A 22,755-nucleotide genomic window follows, 5' to 3' on the forward strand; every position below is an offset into this window, starting at 1 on the left:
CAAGGTGAGCTGAGACCTGCACAGCACCAGGGGCTCAGTCTACAGCCATGGAAAGCTAGAACAGGAGCCAATGTGGTGTAATATAGATACAGCCACACCTTCTGTCACCACAAGGACAGTTCACCACCACAGTAGCGGCCATGGCCACTGTACAGGCAACCTGCCACTCACTTGACTACACTTATATGAGAAGAGTCACTAGTAGAGCCTGCAAATAGAGGAGAAAGTCTATCCTTATAGCCAACCCCAGAGTAATAGAAGAAGGAAGTCCTCTACAAATGACCAAACATCAATGAAAACATATTAGAGCTATGAACAAACAAGAAGATATGTCACCACCAAAAGAATACAGTAATGCTCAAATTCCAGACCCCATAGAACAGGGAATCCTTGAAATGTCTGAAAAAGAATTCTGAGCAATGATCTTAAGAAAGCTTAAAGAAATGAAAGAAGACTCAATTAGAGAACACAAGGAAACAAGAAAAAATACCCAGAATATGAAGGAGGAAATTTACAAAGAGATTATTACCTTAAAAGAGAATGTAGCAGAACTCCTAGAAATGAAAGATTCACTCTTTGAAATAAAAAACACAACAGAGAGCTTTAGCTGCAGGCTAAAACAAGCGGAAGAATGAATTTCAAATCTTGAAGATCATCTTTTTGAAATAACCCAGGCAGACAAAGAAAAAAAGGAAAAAAGAATTAAAAATATTGAGGAAAATCTAAGAGAGATAGCAGAAAACCTCAAGTGCTCTAATATCTGAATTGTGGGTATTCCAGAAGGGGAGGAGAAAGGAAAAGGTATTGAAAACCTATTCAAAGTAATAATAACAGAAAACTTCCCAGGGGTAGGGAGAGATGCAGACCTTCAGATCCAGGAAGCTCAAAGTTCCCCAAACAGATTCAATCTAAAAAGACCCTCTCCAAGACACATTATATCAAATTTGCAAAGCTCAAAGACAAAGAGAGAATTCTAAAAGCAGCAAGAGAAAAGTGTCAAGTCACCTATAAGGGAAACCCCATCAGACTAACAGCAGCCTTCTCAACTGAAACCCTACAGGCCAGAAGAAAGTGGAATGATATATTCAAAACACTAAAAGGAAAACATTGCCAACCAAGAATTCTTTACCCAGCAAGGTTCTTCTTCAGAAATGAGGGAGAAATAGTGTATTTCCAAGAAACAAAAATTGTGGGAGTTCACCACCACACAACCAGCCCTGCAATAAATTATCAAGGGAGTCCTGCATCTGGAATCTGAATAATGAATGTCACTGTCATGGATACACAAGAAAGAGCAAAACCTGCTGCTAAATCAAAAATGCCAGTGAGAAACAGCAAGAAGCTAAACCATGCCACCTCAAATATCCAACTAACATTGAAGAAGAGAAATAAAAGGGGAAGTAAGGATCAAAGGATATTTAAAACATCTAAACAAAAAGCAATTAAATGACAGGAATTAAGCGATACTTGTCAGTAATCACCCTGAATGTGAATGGATTAAACTCCCCATTCAAAAGGCACAGATTGGCTGATTGGATTAAAAAGGTAGACCCAAATATATGCTGTCTTCAAGAGACCCGTCTCACATATAGAGACACACAGATTAAGAGTGAAGGGATGGAAAAAGATATACCATGCAAATAGAAACAAAATGAGCAGGAGTAGCTATTCTTATACTGGATAAAATAGACTTTAAACCAAAAAACATAAAAAGAGACAAAGAATGCCACTAAATAATGACAAAAGGATCTATCCAGCTAGAAGACATAACAATCACAAATATATATATACTTGAGAACCCAGATATATAAAGCAAACACTCTTTGACCTAAAGAAAGCAATAGGCACTAATACGTTAATAGTGGGTGACCTGAACACCCCTCTCTCAGTATGGGACAGATCTTCCAGGCAACAAATCAACAAAGAGACACAGGATTTAAACTACACATGAGACCAACTGGACCTGGCAGATATATACAGAACATTTCACCCAACAACTAAAGAATATACTTTCTTCTCATCAGCACATGGAACATTCTCCAGGACAGACCACTTATTAGGTCACAAATCTAGCCTCAGCAAATTTTAAAAAATTGAAATCATTCCAACTATCTTTTCAGACCACAATGTACTGAAACTGGAAATCAATAACAAGCAAAATCCTGGAAACTATGCAAATACATGGAAACTGAACAATAGGCTCCTGAATGAGCTATGGGTCCAAGAAGAAATTAAACAGGAAAGAAAAAAAATTCTTGAAACTAATGAAAATAAAAATATATCATACTAAAACCTGTGGGTTACTGCAAAAGCAGGACTAACAGGAAAATTTATTGCAATAAATGCTTACATCAAAAGAATGGAAAGACTTCAAATAAACGACCTAACACTACACCTCAAAGAACTTGAAAAACAACAATCCAATCCTAAAGGTAGTAGATGAAAAGAAATGATTAAGATCCGAGCAGAACTAAATGAAATAGAGACCCCCAAAATGATAGAAAAGATTAATGAAACAAAAAGGTTTTTTTTTTTTTTTGAGAAGATAAATAAAACAGAGAAACCATTAGCTAGGTTAATTTAAAAAAAAAAAAAAAAAGAGGAAAGAAGACCCAAATAACAAAAATCAGAAATGAAAAAGGAGACATTACAACTGATACCACAGGTATACAAAGAATTATTAGAGACTATTATAAACAACTGTATGACAACAAATATGAAAACCTGGAAGATATGGATAAGTTTCTGGACGTATACTAACTACACAGACTGAACCAAGAAGAGGAAGAAAACCTGAACAGACAAATAACAAGCAACGAGATTGAAGTAGTAATCAGCAATCTTCCAACAAAGAAAAGCCCAGGTCTGGATGGCTTTACAGCTGAATTCTACTGAACCTTTAAAGAGGAATTAATACCAATTCTCCTCAAACTATTCAAAAAAATTGAAACAGAAGCCATTCTCCCAAACTCATTCTATGAAGTCAACATAACTCTGATACCAAAACTAGATAAAGACATAACAAAAAAGAGAATTACAAGCCAATATCTTGGATGAACATAGATGCAAAAATCCTCAACAAAATATTAGCAATCAGAATACAGCAACACATCAAAAAAATTATACATCACGATCAATTGTGATTCATCCTAGGGATGCAAGGATGGTTCAACATACAAAAGTCAATTAATGTCATACATCACATCAATAAACTCAAGGACAAAAACCACATGACTATCTCAATAGATGCTGAAAAAGCATTTGACAAAATTCAACATCCCTTTATGATAAAGACTCTGAACAAATTAGGTATACAAGGAAAGTATCTCAACACAATAAAAGCCATTTATGACAAGCCCACCACCAGTATCATTCTGAATTGGAAAAAACTGAAGGCTTTTTCCTTAAGAACAGGAATGAGACAAGGATGCCGACTCTCACCACTTCTATTTAACATAGTACTGGAGGTACTAGCCAGAGAAATCAGGCAACAGAAAGAATCAAAGGGCATCCACATTGGAAAAGATGGAGTCAAACTGTCCCTATTTACTGATGACATGATGCTATATATAGAAAAACCTAAAGACTCTATCAAAAAACTCCTAGAACTGGTTAATAACTTCAGTAACATTGCAGGATACAAAATAAATGCCCCAAATCAGTTGCATTTATATTCTCCAATAATGAGCTAACAGAAAGAGAAATCAAGAAAGTAAGCCCATTTACAACAGTCACCAAAAACAGAAAACAAAAAACCTAGGAATCAATCTAACCAAGGATTTGAAAATCTCTACAATGAGAAGTACAAACCAGTATTCAAAGAAATTAAAGAAGGCAAAAAACAATGGAAAGACATTCCATGTTCTTGGATTGGAAGAATTAACATTGTAAAAATATCTCTACTACCCAAAGCCATCTACAGATTCAATGCAATCCCCATCAAAATACCAATGACATTCTTCACAGAAATGGAAAAAACAATCTCAACATTCATATGGAACAACAAAAGACCCCAAATAGCCAAAGCAATCCTAAGCAAAAAACATGAAGCCAGAGGCATAACATTACCTGACTTCAAATTATACTACAAAGGTATAGTAACCAACGCAGCATGGTACTGGCATAAAAATAGACACTCGGACCAGTGGAGCAGAATAGAGATCCCAGAAATCACCCCTCAGGCTTACAGCCATCTGATATTTGAGAAAGGGATCAAGAATATACATTGGGGAAAAGACTGCCTCTTCAATAAATGGTGCTTGGAAACTTGGATATCCATATGTAGAAGAATGAAACTAGACATGCACCTCTCACCATATACTAAAATCAACTCAAAATGGATTAAAGACTTAAGTGTAAGACCTGAAACTGTAAAATTACCAAGGGAAAATATAGGTGAAACACTTCAGGAACTAGGTCTGGGCATAGACTTTATGAACATGAGCCCAAAAATAAACAAATGGGATTATATCAAACTAAAAAGCTTCTGCACAGCAAAGGAAACAATCAAGAGAGTGAAATGACAACCTACAGAGTGGGAGAAAATTTTTACTAACTATGCACCCGACAAGGGATTAATGTCCATAATATACAAGGAACTCAAGCAATTATACAGTAAAAAACCAAACAACCCAATTAAAAAATGGGCAAAGGAATTGAATAGACATTTTTCAAAGGAAGACAAACGAATGGCCAACAGGTACACGAAAAAATGCTCAACATCACTAGTCATCAGGGAAATGCAAATTAAAACTACATTGAGATACCACCTCACTCCAGTTAGACTGGCTATAATCAAGAAGACAGAGAATAACAAATGCTGGCGAGGATGTGGAGAGAAGGGAACACTCCTGCACTGTTAGTGGGACTGTAAATTAGTACAACCACTATGGAAAACAGTGTGGAGGTTTCTCAGACAACTACAGATAGATCCTCCATATGATCCAGCAATCCCTCTTCTAGGTATATATCCAAAGGAATGGAAATCATCATGTTGAAGGGATACCTGCACTCCCATGTTCATCACAGCTCTGTTCACAATAGACAAGACATGGAATCAACCTAAATGTCCATTGATAGATGACTGGATAAGGGAAATGTGGTATATATACACCACGGAACACTACTCTGACATAAAAACGAATGAATTACTTCCATTTGCAACAGCATGGATGAGCTTGGAGAAACTTATGTTGAGTGAAATAAGCAAAGCACAGAGGTATAAATACCGCATATCCTCTCTCATAGGTGAGAGCTAAGAGATGAAGAAAGGAAAGAGAGACCACAGTGGTGTATTGGACTTGCAGAGGGAGAGAATATAACTAGGGATAACAAAGTGGAATCGGGAAAGGGAGATGGAGAGGGAAGTCAGGGATAATTGGGTGGGGGACACAGGGTATTATCATAATTTTTGGTAATGGACATGCTGCCAGTATGGATCGGGCCATCACATCTTAGGCATAAGTGGTGACAATTTGCTTTGTACCCCATGAATATTCATAACCAATAAAAACAAAACAAAACATTAAAAAAATAAATTTAAAGAGAATTTAAAAAAAATTATTTTTTTTATTCATTTATTTTTTGAGTGCTGGCTGGTATGGGGATCCGAACCATTGAACTTGGTGTTATAACATAATCTTCTAACCAATGGAGCTAACCAGCCAGACCTTAAATTTATTTTTAAGTAGACATATTTATTTTTTTTAAGCAGCTTTATGTTTATGGAGAAATTGAGCAGAGAGTCCAGACATTTTCCATAACCATCACCTCCCCTCCAACACACACACATACAGAATTTCCTATTATTAACACGTTACACTAGTGTGGTACATTTGTTACAATTATAAACCAATATAGATCTTATGCTTTTTAGTCTTATACTCCATCATACTGGCATATGTTTTAAATGCTAATCCTGTGATTAATTAAGCATTAATTCTTAAAACTTAAAAGTTGCATTTATGCTGCAATTATGTTGTTGCCTGACACAAATAGAATTTTGTTCAAAAGGCAGCACTGGATAATTTCAACTGGATGCTAATAAGGTGAGTGAAAAATGTTTAAATAAGCTACCCTCGAGTTTAGCACTTATGCCCAAAGGAGAAAAAGATATAAGAAATCTGTCAGAACAACAGCAACACAGGTCTGAGACATTGCTTTTGTATGGGAAAAAAAATCCTCATTGCTGTGCAGAAATCTCTAGAAATGTTGTTCTCTAGGGTTTGAGAGGCTGAGATGAAGCAATAAAAAGTAAGCTTTCTTTCTGAAGAAACCTGAGCTGAAATCCAATGAAACAAGAAGAATGCCGAGGTTCAGCCACCTTTTTAACCTCACGTGCTCACCCACATTCGGTTTTGACCAGTCACGAGGTAAAATGAGTTTGTCTGTTCGTGCTTCTTGGACATTTATCTCCACAACAAACTCACTCCATATATTTATTAAGGCAAGGATACTGTATATCAAGCTATTTCCAAATGTGGTTTTCCGATTAGCATAAGAGCCTAAGACCTTGTCTGGTATGAGAATTGATTAGATAATTCTACTAATTATGTGACTCATCATATCTACTTAATTACTACTAACTTATATACCACCATGTTCCACAAATGATATGGAGCAACTTGATTATGATATTTATATAATCTTTTCCATTTCAAGTGTTTTAGCAGGTTTCTTTCAGTTCTAACTCTGAGACTCTGAAAACAGTATTAACAGCCCATTTTTGCAGCAGGAGAAACCATAGTGTGCAAAGATTAGTTGACTTGCTTAGCTGTGAGGTGGCTATAAATATTGTCTTCTTACTAATGGGAAAGTAAAGGTTAGAGAAAAGCAGTAAATTTTTAAGAACAGACACTTAGTTTGAGGTGTTACTAAGAAGTGGGATTTCAACTCAAATTTACTGACCTCAAAAATGTCATTAATTCCTGTGGTATATTACCTCTTTAAAATGAAATAGAGATGCTTTTGTGATAGTTTTAACCCCCCGCCCCCAAATAAGAGTCATTCTGTTGATTCATACATTCAAATTCTATTTTTTAGAATAGGAATGCAGTTTAAAATTAATTTCAAGTTCTTTTGACAATATGAGCCAGTTCATTTTCATTTCTCAAATATTGGCCCATCCAGAGAATTATGCTTACATTTACTTGTATGATTTTATCCGATAAATTCTAAGAGAGAATTAACCATGGTAGAAAACATCTGCTGTTTTATCTGTGGAGAAACCTTAAGTCTGTGTAGTTGATTTTTAAAAGGGGTGAAAATAGTATGTTATCCTGTTCATCTTGTGCCCTCAACAAATATGTTTTCAACCTGACAATATATAACTGATTACCTGTGATCCAATTTTTTACTATTAAAATGCAGTTACATTCTATTTCACTGTAGAAGTTAAAACAAATGATAAGAGGGGGCAGGGAAAATTAGCACTGGTTGCTACCACTTTTTAAATTTGAACTTTTTTTAGTTGTGAGTATGAGCCCAAGGTTGCTTTGGGAGATGTTTTCTGAGCACCATTTATAGTCAAAGTAAGTACTTGAATGAACTGTCTGCTTTTTTGCTGAATAATAAATAGCAATCAATACTGTTATTCTAACAGCTGTTGCTCCTGGCCGTATAAGATTTTGAAACTCTAAGAATCAGATATGGATAAACTCGGCACTCTGCAGCTCAGCCCTTCCTCTTTTAGGGATTGCTTGAATCTAGCCTCTGTGTAAAGTTCTTCTTCCATCTGTGGTGGGATTGGTGCCCTTGCAATTTTATACAAACTGCCATTTCCCATCTTTGTTCTAATTGATATCAGGGTTGACAGACTTTTTAAGTGCTCACTGAAGGGATCACCTAAGATTCTGAAGCCTGGAACTAATGCCAGTACCCCACTAATGCTGTCCTTATGGACACATAGAGCATTTCTCCACAGCCCAGTTGCTGATGTTACCTCGGCAAGATGCCTCTCTGTGGATGCCTGTGACCAGCCACTGATATAGCTTGATTTCAGTCCCCTGCAATAGGTGATGGCCTTTATCCTTTCCCCGCACACTCTCATTCTGCTGTGGAGACTCCTTCTAGTAAAACTAATCTCCCAGCCCTGGGTGTGTCTTTGAACCATTTTAATGGTACTCAAACATTTTTGTGGAGATCTTTCCAACTTGTACAGCCCTACTTCTTCTCTGGAACTTGGTCCTTTTTTTCTTTGTTTTTGGCCAACCACCTCTTAGGATTTTGTCAACAGATTAGATGCAGGTCTTGTCAAAACTTTTACAACACATCAGTGACTAGCTTTTCACTGCCTAATTGCCTTGGATTGAGTGTCCCCCCAAAACTTGACCCCCACTGTGACAGTGCTAAGAGGGTGAGAAATCCTATGATGGTAATTTAAGGGTAGGGCCTTGAAGAGTTGATTAGATTGTCAGACCATCCTATAGTGAATGGATTAAAAATGCTCGTCAGGTAGTTCTGAGGGCTTTAAAAGAAGAGCACGTGAGAAGTTAGTGTTTCTGTGCTCCTCTATTTCTCAATGTGATACCCTGTTGTCACTGAAGTCACCACCAAAGAAAGCCTTCACCATGTGTCCCCTGGACTTTGGACTTCCAGTCTCTGAAACCGCAAGCAATAAATTTCACTTTCTTATAAGTCCAAATATTTTTTTATAAGCAACAGGAATAGACTAAGACACTAACATATAATGGAGATTTCTGCAACTACATTGTGGAGAATTAAACTAAGAATGTTCTACAATAATAAGAGACAAATTAAAACTTAAATGTAAAAAAATAAACATTAAACAATGAAAAATTAAGAGACTAAATAAAAAAAACCTTTAGAACTTAGAGTGGCAAAGATAACATTTAACAAGTATTTCTTTAAAACCAAGTAGTTTCGGGCATGTTGAAAGTTTGAATGGTTCACATATTATTGCCCTTAAAATGGTCATTGGCTTATTTTGCTAATACACTGCATGCAACACCTTTTCGCCTAATGATTGGGAAATGAATGTGCATTGTGAGAGCTGTGTGAGAGCTCAATAGTCAATAAGACCTTCCATGGGCTTTTGAAGAAGCTCTGCGCTCAGTATTGACTTTGCTTTTGGAATCTAGGACACAGCTGAAATTGCTTAGTGCCCATGACTGACTGTCTCATCTGGAGTAATCTTTTTCACAATCTTTTTTGGCCTAATAGATATTTCAATTTCACACATTTGCCAAATAGACTTCAGCTCTGTTCTCTTTCCACTGTTTCCTTGAAGAGAACTGATGGTTCTTTGAAATGAGAAAATGGAAACGAAATAGCAGACTTTACTTTCTAAAGCAATAGTGCAGAACTAAGATTACAGTTTAATATGAGATAAAAGAAAATTGTCCCTATACCAAACTTTGGAGTCTGGTGTATGTATTAGACTTTCTCTTGCTTATAACAGAATACCTGAAACTGGGTATGTTATGAAGAAATTTAATTTACTTCTTACAGTTTTAGAGGCTGGAAAGTCCACAGTCTAGGGGGCGTATCTGGTGAGGGACTTCTTTGGGGTGGAAACACTCTACCGGGTCCCGTGGTGACCAGGGTATAATATGGTGAGAGAATGGCAAGAGGGAGGGTTAATTTCACTCACTCTCCTTTTAAAGCCATCAGAACATGCCTATGACAGCCCATTAAACCATCAACCCATCACTCCATGAATGTATCAACCCATTCTCATGTGCGCAGTCTGTGTGACCCAATCACCTCTTAAAGGCCACCTTCCACCACCATATTGGGCGTTAAGTTCCAACATGAGCTTGGGGGGACACTCAAACCACAGCAGTATATATCCATACATTGCCTAATTTTGTGTTGAAAAATAATAGTTTTTGTGTATTCTTTCCCCAATAGACAGACATCTGGGTTGTTTCCCAGTTTTTGGTAATTATGAACAATGCTGCAATAAACATTTTTATACTGTTTTTTATATGAACCTAAGTTTTCATATCACTTGTGTAAAGACCTAGGAGTAGAACTATTGGGTTGTATGGTAAATGCATGTTTACTTTTAAGGAAACTGCCAACCTGTTTTCCAAATTGGGTAGGTGTCCTCGTATATTTTGTATTCTTGATAGAAATTGAAGAGAGTTTCAGTTGCTCTACATACTTTTGAGCACTTATTTCAAGTATTGTCAATTAAAAAAAATCATAGTCATTATAATAGGTGTGTAGTTGTACCTTATTATGGTTTTTTCATTTCTCTGATAAGTAATGATATTGAACATCTTTTCATGTATTTATCGCCATTCATATATTAATATATTTTCTTTGGTGAAGTGTTTGTTCAAATCTTTTGCATTTTAAACAACTTAAAAAAGATCATTGTGTTTTAAGAGCTCTTTATATATCCTGGGTACATGTCTGTTATTAGATATGTTATTTGTAAATATTTTCTCTTAGTCTGTGGCTTGTCTTTTAAATCTCTTAGCAGTGTCTTTCAAAGAGTAGACGTTTTTAAGTTTGAAGTGAAATTCATCAATATTTTTCTTTTATGAATTGGGCATTTTGTATTGCATATGATGGAGTATAACTCAACAACAGAAGGAAACAAACTACTAATATACAGAAAAACATGGCTGAATCTCAAATACGCTACATGAACTAAGCCAGACTCAAAAGGCTACATAATATATAGTTCCATTTATATGGTATTTTGAAAAGACAAAGCTAAAAAGATAGATAATATATCCATAGTTGCCTAGGTCTGGGTGTGGAAGTAGGGGCAGAGGAGTTGACTGCAAAGAGGAAAGAGGAATTTTGGGGGGCTAATTCTGCCGTTCCATGTCATGATTTTGGTGCATTTTGCACCACTATACTTGTATATGCATGTCAAAACTTGAAGAGCTGTCCACTAAAATGGGTGGTTTTATTGTCTTCTGTGTATTTACTAAAACTATTTTGTCTACCTCCTGGGAACTCTACCACATGATACTCCCTTGCAATTACATCTGGCTATATGACTAAATCCTGCAGAAGTTATGCATGCTACTTCCAAGCCTGGCCCATAAAAAACACTTGCACCCTTCCATTCTTTTCCCTCCCCCAAATTCTGGATGGAAAAAGACAATCTAGCAACACATTTAAGGTTCTATGACATGGTAGAACGAGTAAGTGGAAGTAACCTGGGTAACTGCCCAGGTAATTCGTTATTCAATTTAATTATAAAATGAATAAAAAATAAACTTTTATTTTGTTAAGTCAACTCAAATTTATTAGGTTTCTTTGTATAGCACTTTGTGTTACTTATCCTAACCCAAACAGGAGCAATCATATTTCCTTGCCTAAAAACATCATATTTCCTTGCCTAAAAACATCATATTTCCTTGCCTAAAAAAACATATATTTTAAGATATTATACAAAAAGCATGACTCATAAGCACATTAAAAGTTTAAAATTTTTGATAAGAAAATAATGAGACGATAAATTCATGAAGGTAGAGGATTTCAGATATTTTTGGAAGTGGCATTTTCAGTGAACAATTTTTTGGACCTCTGGCTTTTAGGAACATTTTTTGCAATTTCATTTGGACTAGATTGTTACAAAATACCTAATTTATCTATTGAATAATAGGAGAGGAATATTAAAAATATTCTGCTATGTTGGTGAATCTATTTCTTGTTGGTTTATATAATTTTTTGCTTGATATTCATTAAACTTATGCTATTAATTGCATATAATTTCAAAACTGATGCTTTTCCATGTGTACTGAACCTTTAATCATTGTGAATTAATCTATTTCTATTAATGTTATTAGTTTATAAACAATGATTTGGTATTAATGTAATTATGCAAGCTTTCCTTAGTATTTGCTTAGCATATAGATTTTTATTTTCTATTTCTGTATTTTTTGTGTCTTTATGTTTTATATATATTGTATATAAACAAAATATAGCTAGATTTCAAAAAACATAGTTCATAATTTTATTCTTAAATTGGAATACTGAATTTATATAATTTCAAATTATTTATATTTTTGGAATAATCTCTATCATTTTATTTTGTCATTTTTTGTGTATCTCATTCACAGTATGGTTCTAGTGAAGAGCAGATATATATAGATCAGAACAGAATAGGGAGTCTTGAAATAAACTCACTATACAGTAAATTGTTTTCAATAAAAGTGCTAAGACAATTTAACGGGGAAAGAAAAAACGGTGCTGGAACAAATTGATATCCATGTGGAAAGAAACGAACATCAACTCTTACTTCACCCTTTATACAAAAATTAACTTGAAATAAAGTATAGATTTAAGTGGAGAGTTAAAAGTATAAAATGTAGGACAAATTTTCTTTGTAACTTTGAGCCAAAAAATTTTTTAGATAGTACAGAAAAAAAGTGACTCATAAGAGAAAAAAGTTGATAAATCAAATCTTATCAAAATTACTAACTTTTGCTTTCAAAAGACATCATTATGAAAATAAAGGTCAAACCACAGAATTGAATACAACATTTACAATACATGTTTCTGACAAAGAACTTGTATCCAAAATATATATGGATATATATAAGACTCTTCTAATTCAAAAAGACAAACTACCCAATAGAACAGATACTTTAAAAAACAGTGATCAATAACACATGAAAATCTGCTTGACATCATTAGGAAAACGCAAGTTAAAATCACAATGAGAAAACACTACATGTTATTAAAATGGTGACAGTAAAATTGCTGAGAATATAAAAATTGGTGAGAATATGAAGTGCCTGAAACTCTCCTATGCTTATAATTTTGGGGTGATAGAAATGTTCTTTATTTTGGTTGTGACAGTAGTTTCCCAGTTGAAATAATCTGTCAAAACTCACTGAATTGTACACATTAAATTAATGCAGTTTATTTTAAATATATTCTATCTCAATAAATGCAATTAATTTTAAAATTAGGTTTAGAATTTTAACAACTAATTTCTTTCAGTATACTTATAATTTCACTTTCTTCTGGCTTCCATTACAGTAAATAAGTCAGCTGTCAGTTGTCTTTTTTTCCTCTGGTTATATTTAGGAATTTTCTTTTTCATTTTTTTTTCTTTTGGCAGTTTTATTGTAATATGGATTTCTCTTTCTTTATTCTGCTTGATATTTATGAGGCTTTCTGAATCTGTAGAGAGGCGTCTTCCAAAGTTTTAGAAACTTGAAGTTATTATTTCTTCAAATATTTCCTGTATCTCAATCTGTTTCCCTTCTCCTTCTACTAAACTCCTTCACTTGGGCATGTCTTGGACTTTGTTGTCTGTTCCAGCATCTTTAAAGTTATGAAAAATTCCAAAGCTTAAAATTTCTGAGTTCAGAAATTGGCTTCCATCAAGGATCAATCTGTTTTAAATTCTCTGTTTATGTTGTCGGGTTTTTTCTCTTACTTAATTTTTGGCATCTGGATATTTTTTACTTTCTTGCTAAATACAGATATTTAAAAAGATTAAAAAATATATTTTGCTTTTTAGCATTTTAACTTGTTTTTAGTTGGAGGATCAGTTATGGAAACCTGGTCTGTACTGTCAGAAAATGGAATTGCATGGTACATATGACTCCATTTTAAAAACTGCATTATAATCCCAAACTGGGTAATTTATAAAGAAACAAAAAATTTTATTTTTTACAGTTTTGGAGGCTGGGAAGTCCACAGTCCAGGGGGCACATCTGGGGAGGGCTTTGTTGTTGGTGACATTACAGCGATACAGAGTATCACATGGCGAGAATGGGCTGAGCAAAAGAGCTAACCTGCTCACTTGCTCTCCTTGTAAAACCATCAGATCCATGCCCATTACCCCATGAATGGAATAATCCACTCACAAGGGCACGTTCCCCACAGTCCAATCACCTACTACAGGCCCCTCCTTTCAAACAAGATACTTGGATTTCCCACCCTCTTAACACTGTTACAGTGGGGATTAAGTTTCCAACAAATGAACTTTTGGGGGATACATTTGACCCATAGCACATGATTTCTATGGAGGATTGTTTGAAGCAGCCCATTCTTTTCTGTAAAATAAGCCAGAGCCTCAAAGAGCTATATAGTGGTCCATATTGTTTTGGTTTTCTTACAAAATTCCTTTTAATATGCCCTACAACTATTTGTAGGATGCATATATTTTTATAATGCCACCCACTCTTGCATTTATTTTAGAAAAGCAGTTGAAGTTGTCATTTACTACACCAATCAGTGGCCCTTGTATGAAGACCATGGCATGTATGGGAAATTTTGGATTTAAACATTATTTTTTTAGAGGAATTGTAAATCATTAAGAAGTTTGAGTCTCAATTTGTGCTCAATTTTAAAATGTTAGTACCTATAATATAACTATATACTAGCACTTGGTCTTATTCTTTAGATATATTCATAGTTTTTCTGACCTTTTTATTTTTATTTGTTTATTTTTTATTTTGTTGAATCGAATTAATTTTGTTATTTGTCAGTTCTTCATATATTTTGTGTGTGTGTGTGTGTGTGTGTCTTGGTGCATATGTAAATAGATAATTCTTCTAAATAATATTCTTTCATTATTCTGAAATATTTCATTGTTCAACATTCTGCCAACACTAGTTAACTTTTTGTATTAATTCCCTAGGAATTTTTAAGTATAAAATTCAGTGTCAGTGTCATATTTTCAACATATTAAAGAGAATTAAAGAGAAAAAGATTTTGGTGGGGATTGCATTGAACCTGTAGATCGCTTTGAATACTATGGACTTTTTCACAATGTTAATTCTTCCATTTCAAGAGCATGGAATGTCTTTCTGTCTTTCTGTGTCTTCTTTAATTGCTTTCAGCAGTCATTTGTAGTTATTGTTGTAGAGCTCTTTCATCTCCTTGGTTAAATTAATTCCTAGGTATTTCATTTTTTGGAGACTATTTTAAATAGGCTTGCTTTCTTAATTTCTTTTTCTGCTAGTTTGTTATTAGAGTATAAAAATGCTACTGATTTTTGTGTGCTGATTTTATATCCTGCAACTTTACTGAAATAGTTTATCAGCTCTAAGAGTTTTTTTGGCAGAGTCTTTAGGCCTTTCTATGTATAGGATCATGTTATCTGCAAACAGGAACAGTTTGACTTCATCTTTTCCAATCTGGATGTCCTTTCTGTTTTTCTCTTGCCTGATTGCTCTGGCTAGTACTTCCAATACTATGTTAACTAGGAGTGGTGATAGCAGGCATTCTTGTCTTGTTCTTATAATTCAAGATGATATTGCCAATGGGTTTGTCATATATGGCTTTTATTGTGTTGAGATGCTTTCTTTCTAAACCTAATTTGCTAAGAGTCTTTATCATGAAGAGATGTTGAATTCCATCAAATGCTTTTTCTGCATCTATTGAAATAATCATATGTTTTTTGTCCTTGATTTGGTTGATGTGGTATATCATATTTATTGACTTGCATATGTGACATTCTTCACAAAAATAGAAAAAAACAATCGTAACATTCATATGGAACAACAAAAGATCCCAAATAGCCAAAGTAATCCTGAGCAAAAAAATAAAACCAGAGGCATAACACTCCCTGACTTCCAACAGTACTACAAAGCTATAGTAATCAAAATGACATGGTACTAGCATAAAAACAGACATTCAGACCCAATGGAACAGAATAGAGAACCCAGAAATCAACCTACATACTTACAGCCAACTGGTCTTTGACAAAGGAAACAAGAACACACATTGGGGAAAAGACTAGCTCTTCAATAAATGGTTCTGGGGAAACTGGACATCCATATGTAGAAAAATGAAACTAGATCCGTACCTCTCACCACATACCAAAGTCAACTTAAAATGGATTAAAGACTTAAATGTAAGATCTGAAATTATAAAACTCTTAAAAGAAAACATAGGGTAAATACTTCAGGATATAGGATTAGGCAAAGACTTTATGAAAATGACCCCAAAATCACAGGCAACAAAAGAAAAAATAAACAAATTGGATTACATCAAACTAAAAATCTTCTGCATGGAAAACAAATGAACAAACAACCCCCCTCCCCCCAAAAAAACAATTAACAGAGCAAAAAGAACCTACATAATAGGAAAAAATATTTGAAAACTATGCATTTGACAAGGGATTAATATCCAGAATATACAAAGACCTCAAACAGCTCAACTGTAAGAAAATAAAAAACCCAATTAAAAAATGGGCAAAGAGGCTGAATAGACATTTCTCACATGAAGATACACAAATCACTAACAGGTACATGAAAACATGCTCAGCATCACTGAGCATCAGGGAAATGCAAATCAAAACCACACTGGGATATCATCTCACCTCAGTCAGACAGGCTATTACCAAAAAGACAGAGAATAACAAATGCTGATGAGGATGTGGAGAGAAAGGAATCCTTCTACACTCTTGGTGGGACTGCAAATTAGTGCAGCCATTATGGAAAACAGTATAGAGTTTTTTCAGACAACTACAGACAGAACTGCCATTCGACCCAGCCATCCCATTCCTGAGTATATACCCAAAGGAATGGAAATCATCATGATGAGTGAATGCCTGCACTTCTATGTTCATCACAGCTCCATTAACAACAGCCAAGATATGGAACCAACCTAAGTGTCCATTGACAGATGACTGGATGAGGAAAATGTGGTATATATACTCAGTGGAATACTATTCAGCCATAAAAAAGTGAAATTCTGCCATTTACAGCAACATGGATGAACTGAGAGAAAACTATATTAAGTGAAATAAGCCAGGCACAGAAAGAGAAATACTGCATGTCCTCACTCATATGTGGGAGCTGAAATATTAAAAAAGAAAGAAGGGGTGGTGGAGGGAGAGAGAGAGAGAGAAGAAAGAAAGAAAGAAAGAAAGAAAGAAAGAAAGAAAGAAAGAAAGAAAGAAAAAGAAATCACAATAATACGTTGAATTCTCAAAAAAAAAAAAAAAGAACAAAACTGTGGTTATTAGAGGTGGGAAGGGGGGGGTTGGAGAGAAAACTAGTGAAGGGTCACAAAGATTGATTATGTTTTATAAACATGAGTATACTCTTTATCCTGATTTTATCACCATGTATTGTACACATGCATTGATATTTGATTCTGTACCCCACAAATATATATAATCAATTATCTTTCAATAAAAAAACTGTCCAAAAAAATAGAAAAAGAGAAAGGGAAATTGAAAATATGTTTAGATCGGAATGCTTAATAGTAGCTATTAAAGAAGACAGAGAGATGAAGGAAATAATTACGTAAAATTTAAACTGTTCCTTATTGATTCAAACAGCCAGCCTTTTAAGAAACAATTGTCATTTTTTTTTCAAAGTAAAAATATTACACATCACAAAAAAATTCTGAGGTTATAAATCACAAAGCTTAAAATTGGGTATTTTGTTAATCCCCAAATTTCCCTCCCCACAAATAAACAATCTTTCCTACCACTTACATAATCAAAATATGTCTTGCTGCTAGGGATTGGTGAAGCTATCATTTAATTAAAGAACAGCTTTTTTTTTTTTTTCCTTTTTGTCTTTTTTCGTGACCGGCAACAGATCACAACCCTCAGTGTCGCGCCCGTATCGGACCGGGACCGGCCACGGGATCGCAACCCTCGGTGTTGCTCCTGCCCCTCGCTCAGCCAGTGAGAGGCCGGTCTGTATGTGGGATCCGAACCCTCGGCGGGAGCGCCACTGGGCTTCCCAAGCGACGCACTATAGCAGTGTGCCACCAGGCCTGCCCTAAAGAACAGCTTTTAAAACAAATTTCATTTGATCACTTCTCTTACAGTCACTTGTCTTGACTCTTGTGTTTCTCATGCAGGTCTTTCAGCTGTACCACTGGTTGAAGAAAATTTATATAATTGTTTAAAGTCATCCAAAATCCATCAATACTTATTCATTTTTACTATGTATCAGGTACAATGCTAAAGAGTAAAAGGATGATAATATTCTTAGGTGATCCACCATTGGCACTTGATGCGGCTATTACTCCATTATATTTGAAACCCTTTATTTATTTTCCATTCTGTCTTGATTTCCTCCTACCTCACTGGCTTTTCCTTCCAATTTACCTATCTGGTATTATTTTTTTCTTTTTTAAAAATCTCTCCAGTCTTTGAAAACTGGAATGTCCCTATGCTTGGTCCTTGGCCCTTTCCTCCATCTACTCCAGCTCCCTCAGATATCTCCTGCAGTCTTGTAGTTGAAATATCATGCTGACAACTCCAAAATTTATATCTCCCACCCAGACCTTGCCCCTGAACAAAGTCTTGTATATCCAAATGCCTACAAAACATTTGCAGTTGGAGCTTAAACCTATTTCTTAAATTGGACCCCTGATTGTTTCCAAAGCTTGATCCTCTCAGAACCTTCCCCAGCTCATGTAAATGCAGCTGCTCAGGACAAAATTCTTGGGGCCTTTTTAGACTTCTCTTTTGTATTTCACATCCCAAATGCAATCTATTAGTAAATCCTATTGGTTTATTTTCAAGATATGACAAGATTCTGACTGCTCCTACCCCTGTTATTACTCTGTTCGAAGCCACCATCTTATTAGATATTTTTCTTCCATATCAGCCACACAGAATTATTATACTTAGATAATTGCAATAGCCTCCTATGTTAGTCATGACACTAACTGCTACAACAACAACTCCAAAATTACAGTGGTTTAATGCAATAAATGTTTTATTATGTTTATTATGATAGTGGGAGGGTAAAGGGGCTCTGATCCACATGACTATTAAGGGATCCAGGATTCTTCTGTATAGTGAGTCCACTTTTCTCTATGACATGGAGTTAATTCTCTATTGGATTCTGTGCATGAGTTTTTTTACAGGCCAGGACTGGAAATAGAGTATATCACTTCTGACTATTTCCCTTTAGCCAGAATTCAGGTGCATGATCCTATCTAGCAAGGAAAACTGGGAAATAGTGTCTAGGTATGTATTAAAGGAGGAAATAAAATTATCTGATTAGCGCATAGCAACCATGGTGATCCTGTTAAAATGAAAGCATCTCATTGCTTTAGTGCTTAAAAGTTTCTAGTGGCTTCCTTTCTTACTATGAAAAAAAACCTAAATCTGTTCAGTGGGCTAGGAGGCCTTACATAACCTGGCTACCATTACTTCTTTGTTCACCCAAATGAAAACCATCAGTCCTACTTCTCCTATCCTGCTTCTCTGTTTAATTTTTTTTCATAGCCCTTATCACCTTCTATCATACTATTTATTTTATTTATCATCTTTCTCCTCAGAATAATAGCATATATCTCAACAGGGTAGGGATTTTGTTTGTTGTGTTCATTGCTGTATCCTCAGTCCCAGGAATACTGCCTGGCATTTAGTAGGTGTTGAATAATAATTATAATAAACATGTTTACACACTTATGTAAGCATAATACTACTAATAAAAAATAATTTGTCAAATGAATGAATTCTCTATTCCCAAGGATTGTAAAATCAAGCTTGGAAGACACACAACTGTAATAACTCAGTATAAAAAAAATCAAGAATTATAGAAACACAAAACAAGACTAATTTGCTTTGCCTGGAAACCCTCAGACATCACAATGGGGACAATGTCTGATTTGGTCATTGAAGAATGAGTAGGAGTTTTCCAGGTCTTGAGGGGAGAGGCCTGGAAACAGGAATATTGTGACATGTGGGAAACAACTAAGGAATTTGAGAGGTCTGGAGATGGATGTGTGTGCATATGTTTAAGAATGGGGAAATTAGGCTAAAATGTTAGGTTAGTCCAAAAGTGCCTACATTTTAACAAATTTGGATCTTAATCTGTTGGCAGTATGGACACTTTTTCAGTCCTTAGTAGGATAATGATAAGTCCAAATGTGTATGTATAAAAGATAGACTTGGTGAAGTGTACAGGAAGACTGAAGGGCAAGTGACAAGAAACTTAAGCAAGAGGCTATTCTGATTCCGTGACAGAGAAATGAATACCTGATCTGAGATATTCAGCAGGGCTCATATGGACAATCGAATCAGTCAGGAAGATCTCATCTAAATTGCTTGCCTGTCTCTAAATGGGAGGAGAGAGAACTTTAGAAATGTAGATTGCCCTAGAGAACTTAGAGATCATTAGGCTCATTGGCTTTGGCTTAAGCTAAACATTATACTTCTCCATCCATGTAAAAATTATTTCTAATGCTTTCCATGGCCTTTAGAGCAAAGTCCTCAAAGTCTGAATTGCCAGCATCTTCTTGTAAAGATTATTTTGTGAGCAAGAGAAGGCATGGACACTTACGTTACTAAATGTTGACAAATTGTTTGGTTATGAATTTGCTCCATGACTTGTTAGGCCTATTTAGCCTTGCTCAAATGAACTCTGTGATCTGTACGTAGTGTATGTCATTATTGACTTTATCCTATACAATTTAAAAAGTAGTTTTTGAATACCTGTGATATTTATGTTGTAAGGTACTATGGACATACAAATGTGACTAAGTCACAGAGGAAAACATTAGAATCACAGTGCCTATCTATCACTGCCATGGCCCTTGATGAGCATCGCCAAAATAAAGTGGTAATAAAAACTTGCGGGCCTTGCAAATAATACTTGTAATAGGATTGCTTCTCTGGCAGTAAACAATTCATGCTTATGTTAACCTTCTAAATATGATTTGAATTATTTCCAAAAGATGATCTTTTTGTTTTTGTTGTCTCTGAATGTTGCAGTTTTAAATTTAGCAGTTATGTGATGCTGGATTTCCTAAATTGTGTGTGTGTGTGCGCGTGCTTATGTCCTAAGGTATGGGGCCGATGAGTAACTAGTGTTTGACCAAGTAAATATTAAGGAACCAAGACCATCTATCAGTTTGTAACTAACATAATTTGTCCCTCCAGATACTACAAAATCCAGAAAAGTCCTTGCCTTTTTAAAAAATGATAGAAGCCATTTCTTATTAATAATTTTCTCTATTAAACATATAAATATATTAATAGTGAAGAAATGTAAAAGCCTAAGCTTACCAGGAACTACGTATTTGAAAAATGCTCCACCATTAAACATCATGGATCCTTTCTTAGCATGGAGAAATTAGTGACCATTTGAGCCTGGATTGTAATCCCTCTGTGAGTTCATCTCACACTGAGTAGTAGAACTAGATAAAACTATAGCTGAGTTCCCTGTACCAGCCAGCAGCCAAAAAAAAAGTATATATATATTTTTATATCTATATATTTTTATACATATGTATTTACATATATATTTTATACATATATACATTTATATATATTACACACACATACATATATATATATCCTTGACTAAATAAATTCTGGGCATTGATGGCATTTCATTTTTGTGGGTGTTTTTAGTATCATTGGACTCAGAAATAAACTCGTTCTAGGAGTGTAAACAACAGTATTCTCATAGCCTTTTCATCCTTTTCCCTCTTCCTCTAGCTTTCCCAGCACAAGCTGGATACTCTGAAATAAGAAACTTCTTTGGAATCCTGACCTTAGCAGTCTTCATCACCACATTGCACATGGCTTCAGATGTTTCTCTTCGTGATTTATTTTTGTATAATCATTAAATTGAAGAGTCTTTGAATCCTATTAGGTACTCAATTTTGTTTTTATTTGGGAGAAAATGATGTGGTTTTAAAAAGTTAAGCAAAGCATCTCCCCATTGTTATAAGCCTCCCAAAGAAACAGGACCGTGTAGGAGGTATACCCGCATCATTCTAGAGTAGAGCCTAATCAATAAAACATACTCCCCATTGGAAAATAAAGTTGTTTGATAGTTGTTACTTTAGGAAAAAATGCTATATTTTGTTTTGAGAGGACTTCTGATATTTCCAACAAAAGAGGTAACATGATAAGCAGCAATTATTTGTGTGGAAGGGTGGTCAGCTGATCACTGAGGCACTTGATAAATCCCAGTGGGGATGGGTTCAAGAATCAGGCTATGCTGAGTGAAGAGGGTTGAAGCAAATAAACCTTAAAGAGCTTTTTAAAAAAGCAAATGATTCTGTAGACTTAGTGTTCCCATACAGTATTTTAATATCCAATGATGGCAAATTTTTTTTTAGATGTTTATTTTCAATTTATTTTTTTGTTGTTGCTTTTTTAAAATATAGCACCTTTATTATCACCTCTTATTTTTATTTATTTATTTATTTTTAATTTTATTTTGTCGATATACATTGTGGTTGATTTTTGTTGCCCCTTACTAAAACCTCCCTCCCTCCTCCCTTTCCTCCCTCCCACCCAACAATGTCCTTTGTTTGCTTGTCGTATCAGCTTCAAGTAATTGTAGTTGTTATATCTTCTTCCCCCCCCCCAGATTTTTTTTTTTTGTGTGTGAATTTATTAATTTTTAGCTCCCATCAGTAAGTGAGAACATGTGGTATTTCTCTTTCTGTTTTTTTTTTTTTTTTTTTTTTTTTTTTTTTTTTTTTTTTTTTTTTTTTTTTTTTTTTTTTTTTTTTTTTTTTTTTTTAGCTCCCACCAATAAGTGAGAACATGTGGTATTTCTTTTTCTCTGCCTGACTCGTTTCACTCAGTATTATTCTTTCAAGGTCCATCCATGTTGTTGCAAATGGTAGTATTTCATTCGTTTTTATAGCTGAGTAGTATTCCATTGTGTAGATATACCACATTTTCTGTATCCACTCATCCGATGATGGACATTTGGGTTGATTCCAGCTCTTGGCTATTGTGAAGAGTGCTGCAATGAACATTGGGAAACAAGTGTACCTTCGACTTGATGATTTCCATTCCTTTGGATATATTCCCAGCAGTGGGATAGCTGGTCATATGGTAGATCTATCTTCAATTGTTTGAGG

Source organism: Galeopterus variegatus, unplaced genomic scaffold (genome assembly GCF_000696425.1).
Source record: "Galeopterus variegatus unplaced genomic scaffold, G_variegatus-3.0.2 Scaffold534, whole genome shotgun sequence".
In the NCBI taxonomy this organism is placed as follows: domain Eukaryota; kingdom Metazoa; phylum Chordata; class Mammalia; order Dermoptera; family Cynocephalidae; genus Galeopterus; species Galeopterus variegatus.